General features: G+C 36.4%; 1 protein-coding gene across 2 annotated transcripts in view; it reads left to right on the top strand.

The window, feature by feature from the left end:
* The first annotated feature begins 337 nt into the window (after window positions 1–337).
* RC3H1 (ring finger and CCCH-type domains 1) overlaps window positions 338–9,767 on the top strand; it is a 61,134-nt gene continuing 51,704 nt past the window's right edge. The window contains exon 1 of one of the 2 annotated variants that reach the window (XM_087726760.1): window positions 338–547. The gene's annotated coding sequence lies outside the window, so the exon portion shown is untranslated. Of the gene's footprint in view, window positions 548–5,162; window positions 6,012–9,767 lie in introns of those variants that run through there. The other variant, XM_087726761.1, reaches the window with a different exon arrangement.

Here is a 9,767-nt window from a genome sequence, read left to right as displayed (position 1 = left end):
CCGGGAGGATCCACCTTATTTTCAACGGGGTTTACGCTCTAGTAGGTATGCTCTTAAAAAAACGCTGTCGAATTGCACGTCGTTTCAAAATGCGGGAAATGGCAGGCGTTTTTTTCCCCTCACGTTCATCCGCCTCCCTCAGTTAGGGCATAAAGAACGGAGCTTTCCCAGGTCTCGTTTCCTTCCCGCTTCCCCTTTCGGGGGAGGAAGGAAGGAAGGAAGCGGCAGGAGGAGAGAGCCGGGAGGATGAGTCTTGGGCTGCTCCACCCCTCCGGGAGCAGGAAGGGGAGGCCGACTGACCTAGCGAGCAATTGCATGAGCAGTGACGCCTGTTTAGGCGAGGAAGGCTTGGCTGCCGAAGCCAGCAAAGAGGCGCCCAAGATGGCCTCTGCTGCAGGAGCAGCCGTGGCAGCAGCAGCAGCAGAGGGCCAAAGGCTGGGGCAGGAGGCCGCGGTCGGCCGGCTCTCGATGCTGGTGAAGGAGGAGGTAGGCGCGACGGCCGTGGCCGTAGTCCGCAGCTGAGAGGAGCTGCTGCCGCCGTCGTGAGGTGAGCTCTCCTCGGGTCGGGAAACAATAGGGCGGAGGCTGCGGCCTCCTCCTTTTTTTTCCCTCAAGGAAGGCGGAAAGAAAGAGAAACGGCGACGTCGGGTTTTAATTCGCTTTCTAACGCGCCTGAGAGACGAATATCCCTTTCTCTTATTCCGCATCTCCCCCTCCTCCATTTTTTTTCCCTTTCCCTTTATCTGGCTCTGTAGGCCTCAGGCTTCCGCCGTTCTCGATTTCTACCCTTCGCCGCTCTGGTGCCTTCGAAGCCCAGCAAGGGCAAACTGTCCGGTGTGGAAAGAAGGGAATGTCTTGGGCGCGTTTTCTCTGTATTCTGGGCCGGAGGATGAAAAGAAACAGGTTCTTTAGGAGAGTGCTCTATATTTGTTATATTTATTAAATTCGATAATCCTGGCCAAGTTGGCTTGGGCGTTCACCTCAGGGACCTAAGCGAGAAGTGCTGGTGTCATAAATCAGTTCCTTGCCTCTCTCTCTTCCTATCGCTAGGATTTTACGTGCTGGGTTGAAGCCTAACTAAATCTTGAACGTTGGATCTCCCTTGCATGTGTCAAGTTCCGTGCTTGGAACTAGGAGTAGCCCCTGTTCCAAGAGTCGGAATTTCTTTAGTGTAAAAGGGTCGGGATTTATACCTTTACAACTTGTCATTTTGTTGTACTATAGTATCAGTGTTTTTCAACCTTGGCAACTTGAAGATGTCTGGACTTCAACTCCCAGAATTCCCCAGCCAGCGAACGCTGGCTGGGGAATTCTGGGAGTTGAAGTCCAGACATCTTCAAGTTGCCAAGGTTGAAAAACACTGCAGTATAGTTCATTGCTGTGGGATGGATTCGTTCCTCCATCAATCCCATTTCCCGGTTTTGTTTAGTTGGTACATGCAAGGAAGAATGTAAATCCACCACTATATATATATTTTAAAGTTCAAATAAAGATTCCTTTTGATCCATTTTCTGTTTTGGCTAAGATCTGAAACTTAAGTTTTGCTAATCAGTTTTTTTTTTTTTTTTAGTTTACTGAATTCTGTTTTCTTCCGCGCATATATATATTTTTTCCTGTGAAAATACTTTTATTTCCATTTCATTCCATACCATCACATGTGCATAACCGGGGCATATAACATTGAATAATAAAACACAGCCCTCGCTTTTATAAACAATACCCCCCAAAATACAAACCCAATATTTTCCGCGCATATTTTGAAGACGGTCTCAGGTGGATTTGAGTTTGTGTCACCAAAAAAAAGAAGTGATGCATAAAAGTACAATTGAATTTTAAATCTCTGGAGAAGTGTTGCTGCTTTGAATTCACCAAATATGTGTATTTGACTGGAAATGAAAACAGATGTAAATCAGTTTTTTAGTTTACTGAATTCTGTTTTCTTCCGCACATATTTTGAAGACGGTCTCAGGTAGATTTGAGTTTGTGTAACCAAAAAAAGAAATGATGCATAAAAGTACAATTGAATTTTAAATCTCTGGAGAAGTGTTGCTGCTTTGAATTCACCAAATATGTGTATTTGACTGGAAATGAATACAGATGTAAATAGTCTACTGCCTTTATATGTAGCAAAAACATTTTTTAAATGGGAGAGTAGCAGGAAATGACATCTTGAGAATAGTTCATACTATTTTGTACATAATGTACAAAATTAAATCTAATTTTTCTCTTTTTTCACCATATTTTCTGAGAGTGGGTTTAAATAAACATAATTATTTGTTTAAAAATTAATACATTCTTGTATGTTTAATGTTTTTAAAAAATTGAAGTCTCAGCGCTTAAGAGAGCTATATCAATTTCCCTTCCTTGTGAAAACTATAAGTTTAAAAGTATATGTTTATTATAAATCTCTACAGGTCTATAAAATTTTGTTTTGCTCTTAATTTTTTTCCCATTTTTAAAATGTGACTTATTTTTTGACAAAATTTGTATGGCCACCTCGTACGAAGTGACTCTTAATTTTATGAATAGCTGTCAAATAAATGTAATCTATCAGTATGTCATTGAAGTCATAGAAATAGGTTGTAAGCCGCAAACAGACATTAACCATATAATAATAAAGTGGAAAAAGAAATCTAATTTCTGATTACATTAACAATTTAATTTAATTATGAATCACCTTAAGGTGTTTTCTGTGGGACCTTTAAATGTAGAAAAGTTTTATGACTACATCTGATATAATTCCTGAATATTATTTGTATTCTGCCTTTATTATTTTTACAAATAACTCAAGGCAGCGAACATATTCAACACACCTTCCTCCTCCAGTTTTCCCCACAACAACAACCCTTTGAGGTGAGTTGGGCTGAGAGAGAGTGAATGGCCCAGTCACTCAGCTGGGTTTCATGAGTACAGCGGGACATGAACTCACCAACTCCCAACTTTCTAGCTAGGTGCCTTAATCACTAATTATTATTTACATAATCTAAACATTTAAATGCTATAAGATCCTTTCTAACATCTTAGGTTGGAGATATGCTAACTGTAATTGTATATACATTTTACAAATATACTAGAATTTTAATTTTAAAGGCAGACTAACATTGATGGAAAGAAGTATCTCCTATAGTCAGTAAAATGTACACCAGGTATTACAGGAATGGCCACAAAAAAGAAGGAAGTGTTGACATGCATGTTCTTGAGTCCTGATCCAAAACACTGCTCAAAGCACTTTTCAACATTTTATCTTCCAATTATAAAAACAACACAAACCTATTGTATGATAGTGTATCATCTTATACAGATCTGTATATAACTTTATTCTGCCATTGTACAGTACAATTAACTACAAACCCGACCTTAGGTAGTTATAATATGAGGGAGATTTTAGTTTAGGGAAAATAAGTTCTATAGAAGTCAATAAATCAAACAGGGGTTGGAATAATTTGATACATAAACAGACATTAAAAATTGTTCTAGTCCCACCTTAGCCACGAAGCCAGCTGAGTGAACTTGAGCCAATTATCTCGGTCAGCCCTAAAAGATGACAATGGCATACCACTTCTGAAATCATGTCAAGAAAACTGTAGGACTATTCCAGGCAGTTGCCAGGAATCAACAATCATCTGAAAACACACAATCGTTTTAAAATGAATTAAAGAGAGGTAGGGGCCATCAACAAGATAACCATCTTGACCCACATTTTATTATAGAAATATTCAGTTGAAACTAGAAATTTCCTGAATTTTTTGACTCTTGTTTCTGCATAAACTTGAACTTCTCATTCTGTTTTAAGACATAGAGGTAATCATTTTAAGAATTTCTATGTTATCTGTAGTTATATAGTATTTTCTGATTTAAGTGTACCGTAAGAGCTAGCAAAATCAGAACCAAACTTTGTTAGGATTTTTTTTTTCATTCAATGCAACATTTTAAGCTTTTCAGCCTTCTTGCATTTAGCTTTGCTTCTCATTGTCTTCAGTCTCCCTCTCTAAACTTCCTATCCAATAACATGTGTTATTACTGAGTTTATAATTATCATAATGACTAGCTTTCTTCCATTTAGCAATTTCTTTAAGTTCATGCATTGATCTTTTGAACTTCCTCTGAGCTTCTCAATTTCCTAGTAAAACATGAAAGAAAAAGAAAAAACATTTTACCACCAAGAACAAAACACAAGATGGCTGAATGGGCAATTTACAGTGAGGAAAATTTGTCTTCATCAATTCTTTCCCTATCAGTTGCTTGTTTAAATGATCTTATTTTTACTCATCTTTCTAACTTAAAGCCTGTTATGTGATTTGGCTAAGAGATCTGCATCTGATATAAATAGCCTCAGCTTGGTAGACTATATGCTTATATTATATAGGCAGGAAATATTTGAGAACTGACCATAAGATTTTTTTGGCCATGATACAAATTTTTAAACAATGACTCTTTGCTTAATTACCATATAAAAGTGTCATGGGGCTATGTTGAATACCCATCTATTAAGTTTGACATTGGGGGAAAATAGTCACTGATCCACATGTTTTTTATTATTATTAATGTTTATCTCTCATGGCTACTTATATTTTACAACTAGATGGTCAATATTCTAATTGTATAACTTTGCTTCTATATGTACATAAAATGTTAATCTACCTGATGGAGAACATGGCTTAACTTCAAGTTCTCTAAAATGGTATTTAACAATATGATTCTTAAGTTTTATGCTCAATGTTAGTGTAACTAATGTAGCTTAACATGAACACAAGTATTAAAATACCTAATAATTAACAATGTCACATTTTTCTAAAAAAAATCCTGGTCCATTTCCTATGAAGCTCTGTTGTTATAGTGGTTACATCCATGCATAAACCAAATTGTTTAGATTATTCTGGTTTGTTCTTAATAAATATTCTGAGCCTATGGCTCTTTCTCTGTAAGTGGCTTTAACTTGTTTGAATATAACCGTACTCCCATAATTTAATACAGGCCTCTGATTCATTCCTCCCCAATTTGCCAGGCCTTCTAAGTTACTAGCCAATATTCTGGCTTAATTGGGAGCATTTGTCAGTATGCTGCATGTACCTTCCAATTCAGTGATGGTTAACCTTTTTGGCACTGAGTGCCGAAACTGGAGCCTGCGTGCACCAGAACCCAGAAGAGAGCAACTGGCTGATACACATGCATGCAACTGCTTTGTTCTGTGTTCTGGTGCGTGCATGCTGGAACCCTGAAGACCAGCTGTCCAGCATGCATGTGCGCACCAGAACTTGGAAGAGAGCATCTGGCTGGTGTATATTTGCGCCAGACCAGCTGTTCAGCGCGCATGTACACAACGGAACCTGGAAGAGCTGCTGGTGACGGTGCGCATGCCCACAGAGAGGGCTCAGGGTGCCACCCCTGGGACGTATGCCATAGATTTGCCATCACGGTCCTAATTGATAGATATGGGCAACTATTTCTTTGCTTGCAAAATTGTATCTAGGATTAGGTTTCCTAGTTTAATGTAGGACAGCATTAGCCTGATTCAGATAAAACTGGCGTTTGATTGCTCTTTTTGCAAATTGGCCAAGATGTGCCAAACCTCCCATTACATTTCTTATCTTTATCAAGGAAACTATGTTATATGGGTATGACTATGGCTAATAAGATTGTCTACTTTATTAAAAATAAGCATTATGTACATTAAAAAACATTACTTCAGATAACAGGATATAATGATGGGAAACAGGTTTGTATCTATTGGCTGCTCTGGTGATTGGCTTGGCCCATGAAAGATCATTACTTGAAATGTGGGAGGATAAAATTGTAAAGACTTGAATTAACAAATAAAATTCAAGAAAAATAAATAGACATCCTGGGTTTAGAGTTACTATGAATGAAAGGGCAAATGAAAAAACCAGCAATGAGTTTTGTGAAAATTGTGCTTTGTTTCACAGAAGAAACAAATATTCTGTTAGGTGAATTATATCAGATGAGAAAAGTAATTGGGCTGCTTGACCCAACATGAAAGGGAATAATGACTGGTAAGTATCTGCTTAGAAAAATATCTATTACTTTCAAATAGTTTCAATATAAATCTGTTATCATGGAAAAGGAATTAATCAAAGAGCATCATTGGTCTGTTTGTGATGAAAATTGGAAAAAAATAATAAAGATACAAGAGAAATGAGTGAATATAGGATAGACCCATTTTTGATTGTTGCAACAGTTACAATTAAAAATACCCATGTGGACTTAAACAGAAAAATCTGACAGAAATGAGGTTATAAAAACAAAGAAATAACGCTCCTGTATGAAAGATTGTACATCTGTTTAAGATAAGAGTCATGTCAGACATAATGTGCTGTTAATATAAAGAAAGAAAATGGAATCAAAAAGCAATAAGAGTTTAAAAGGAAAGAAAAAATGCTGAATGATTTTAATGGAAATGGAATACAGGTAGTCCTCCACTTAAAACAGTTCATTTAGTGACTGTTCGAAGTTAACATCACTGAAAAAAGTTATTTATGACAATTTTTTACACTTATGACCATTGCAGCATCCTCATGGTCACATAATCAAAATTCAGAAGCTTGGCAACTGACTCATATTTATGACAGTTTTAGTGTCTCAGGGTCATGTGATTCCTTTTGCGACCGTCTGACAAGCAAAGCCAGATTCACTTAACAACTGTGTTGCTTACTTAACTGCAGTGATTCGCTTAATAACTGGCAAGAAAGGTCGTAAAATGTGGCAAAATTCATTTAAAAATGTTTCGCTTAGCAGCAGAAATTTTGGGCTCAATTGTGTTTGTAAATTGAGGAGGATTACCTGTATTATTTTGGTGAAAAGGCCTAAACAAAAGCTTCCAATAAACATATTTGCATTATTGGGACATGCAACTATGGGATCATACTGATGTATTGAAAAATGAACTTGAAACAAATACTAAAAAGTAGTGTCCAAGAAAAAAAGTCATAAAAATTCATAAAAGCTCTGGGAATGTTGAAAAAATTATGTGATATGTATATAAGGATATCATTGATTTAAGTCTCCTTGGGTAGCCATTTGGCAGAGTTCTGATTCTTAAACTTAATCTTTTCAGTGAACAAAACTTGCAATTTTATGCAGTTTATGGGGTGCATAGATCAAGTCATCTTTTTAGCAAATATTTGAGAAATTTGTGAAAATGTTTATTGTATATTTATTGATGTAGAGAAATTATATGATAATGTGAATAGGACTTGAATTAGTAAATATGGAGGTAAAGGTAGTTCCAAAGATGGTACTAAGAATGGTATATGATGAAAATAAGTCATATGTAACAAATGTAGTGGTTTGTTATAGAGCACAGAGTTCTGTATTGAGAAGAATAGGTAACATTTCACTGAACTAAAGTTGAAAATGGTATAAGGAAATAAGAGTTTTTTCCGGAGCGAGGGACAGGAGGTTCCAGTGGATGGTATTGACACACCTATTTGGCTATGAGACTGGGATGAAGCTGAAGACACGCCTCTGTGCTCCACCCTTCCTTCCCACTTCATCTCAATCTGGCTAAAGAATGAGTCATATTTTTAACTTCTCCTGCAATTTCTATCTCTACTGGAACTCCTTGCCTCTGCAGCCACCGTAGCTATCTCTCTGTTCTAGACTGTAAGTAGCTCTACGTGGTTTTCCTTTCTAACCACCAGGGAATGTTACTTTGTATCCTTGGGATCGGCAAGAGCGCTGAGGTTGTGGCAGCCATTTCTGGCTTTGCCAAACACAAAGCTGGAAAAATATTCAGCTATCACTAATAGGACGTATAGCCACAGTCAAAATGAATATTTTACCAAGAATCTTATTCTTGTTGCAAGCCGCACCTATTAACCTGGATAAAACTTTCTTTCAAGAATTAAACAAAATAACTGTTAGGTTCGTTTGGCAAGGACGAAAAGCGAGGATTAAACTAAAGTCAATGCAAAACAGCAAGGAGAGGGGAGGTTTAGCATTACCAAATTGGGAATAATACACATTAGCAGTAACAATAACATGAGTGAAGGATTTGATAGAGCTAAAGAATAAAAGAATTTTGACCTTAGAAGGCCATGATTTGCAAGCAGGCTGGCATACGTTTCTATGGGATGATAAAAATAAAACGCACAAATACTTTCAAAAACATTTAATTAGGAGAGCGTTATTGCAAAACTGGCTCAAAATTAAAAAAAATCCATTATTTGAAAATCCCGAATTGGCTATCACCAACAGAAAGGACAATCCATCCAAATTTTATAGATATGAGTAAAATGCTAAGATACAGAGACATAATTGATGGACAGGGAAATTTAAAAACAATTGAAGAATTGGCAGAACAAAACATGAAAGTTGACTGGCTAACCTACTTGCAAATCTAAACACAATAATGATACTAAAATATATGACATCGAAACAGAATCACACAAATTGAATAAAATAATTCACAGCTCAGATAGAAAGATGATAGGGAGAATATATAAATTTCTCCTGAAGCATAAAATGGAAGAGGAAATCGTGAAAGAACAAATGATAAAATGGGCACAGAACTTTGGCTATAATATTGAATTGGATAAATGGGAAAAATTTTGGGGAACAAACTTAAAAATGACACTATCAGTTGCATACAAGGAAAATCAGTACAAAATGTTTTATAGATGGCACCTGGCACCAACAAGGTTAGCTAAAATATCAACAAAAACCTCCTCAAAATGCTGGAAATGTGAATCAATACATGGAACATACTACCACTTATGGTGGACCTGTGAGGACGCTAAATGTTTTTGGAAAGGGATCAAAAAGTGGCTAGAGATAATAACAGATGTTAAAATAGAATGGAAACCTGAAGCTTTTTTATTAGGAATAATGATTGCAAAATATAAAAAAGAAATTTAGTATTTAATATTACATATAATTACGGCAGCGAGGATTGCCTTTGCCCAGAAATGGAAAAACAAATTAATTCCAAGCGAAGATGAAATAATAAGAAAGGTTATGGACTGTGTTGAAATGGACAAATTAACAAAAGAAATCCAGGGAAAAGAAGAAACAGAATACTACAAGATATGGGATAAACGGTATAGGTGGATGGAGGAAAGAAACAAGGATTAATGAAGGAAGACAACAAAGCCCAAAAATAGTAGTTAAGGAGAATTAACATATATATATCAAAGTGGTTTAAATTTACTAGAGGTAATCAGCCAATATAGCAGACAGCTGAGTAAAATAGGAGGGTTAAGAATGGTGAAATGCAAATGAAATATAATAAAAGGGGAAACAATGTAAGATGAGCGATATTGATTGGCAGTTGCTATTAGAAAGAACAGGAAGCTCCTGTTCGTATTGTATTGTGTAAATGTGGTGTACGTTTAAGTTTTGTGTGTATGTATTTTACATGTTTGTAAAAAAAAAATTTAAGTTGGTATGTTAAAAGAAACATGGAAATTTGAATTGGTGTGGTAAATATGTTAAGGTGAAAAAAGTAAATTGCATGCTGTGAGAAAGGGTTGAAGATGGATATTATATTAAGCCAGTGTCAACACTTTAATAACCACATAGATTTTTTCCCAAAATATCTGTTCTGAATCTGATCCTTCAGATAGTTCAATAATGCACTGTAATTGAGTCCACATATCTTGCTGCTGGTTGTCCTTTCTCTTTCCTTCCACCTTTCTCAGCATTGTAAAATTCTCCAGAGCAGTCTTCCCATAATGTACCTGAAATATAATAATTTGAACCTGCTTATTTGTGTGATTTGATTTGAGTAATTGGTTTGATCACCATTACAG

The sequence above is a fragment of the Thamnophis sirtalis genome, unplaced genomic scaffold (assembly GCF_051295495.1).
Source record: "Thamnophis sirtalis isolate CommonGarterSnake01/CBP01778 unplaced genomic scaffold, rThaSir2_p1.2 scaffold_12, whole genome shotgun sequence".
Taxonomy (NCBI): Eukaryota; Metazoa; Chordata; class Lepidosauria; order Squamata; family Natricidae; genus Thamnophis; species Thamnophis sirtalis.
This window is presented reverse-complemented; position numbering and strand designations above follow the sequence as displayed.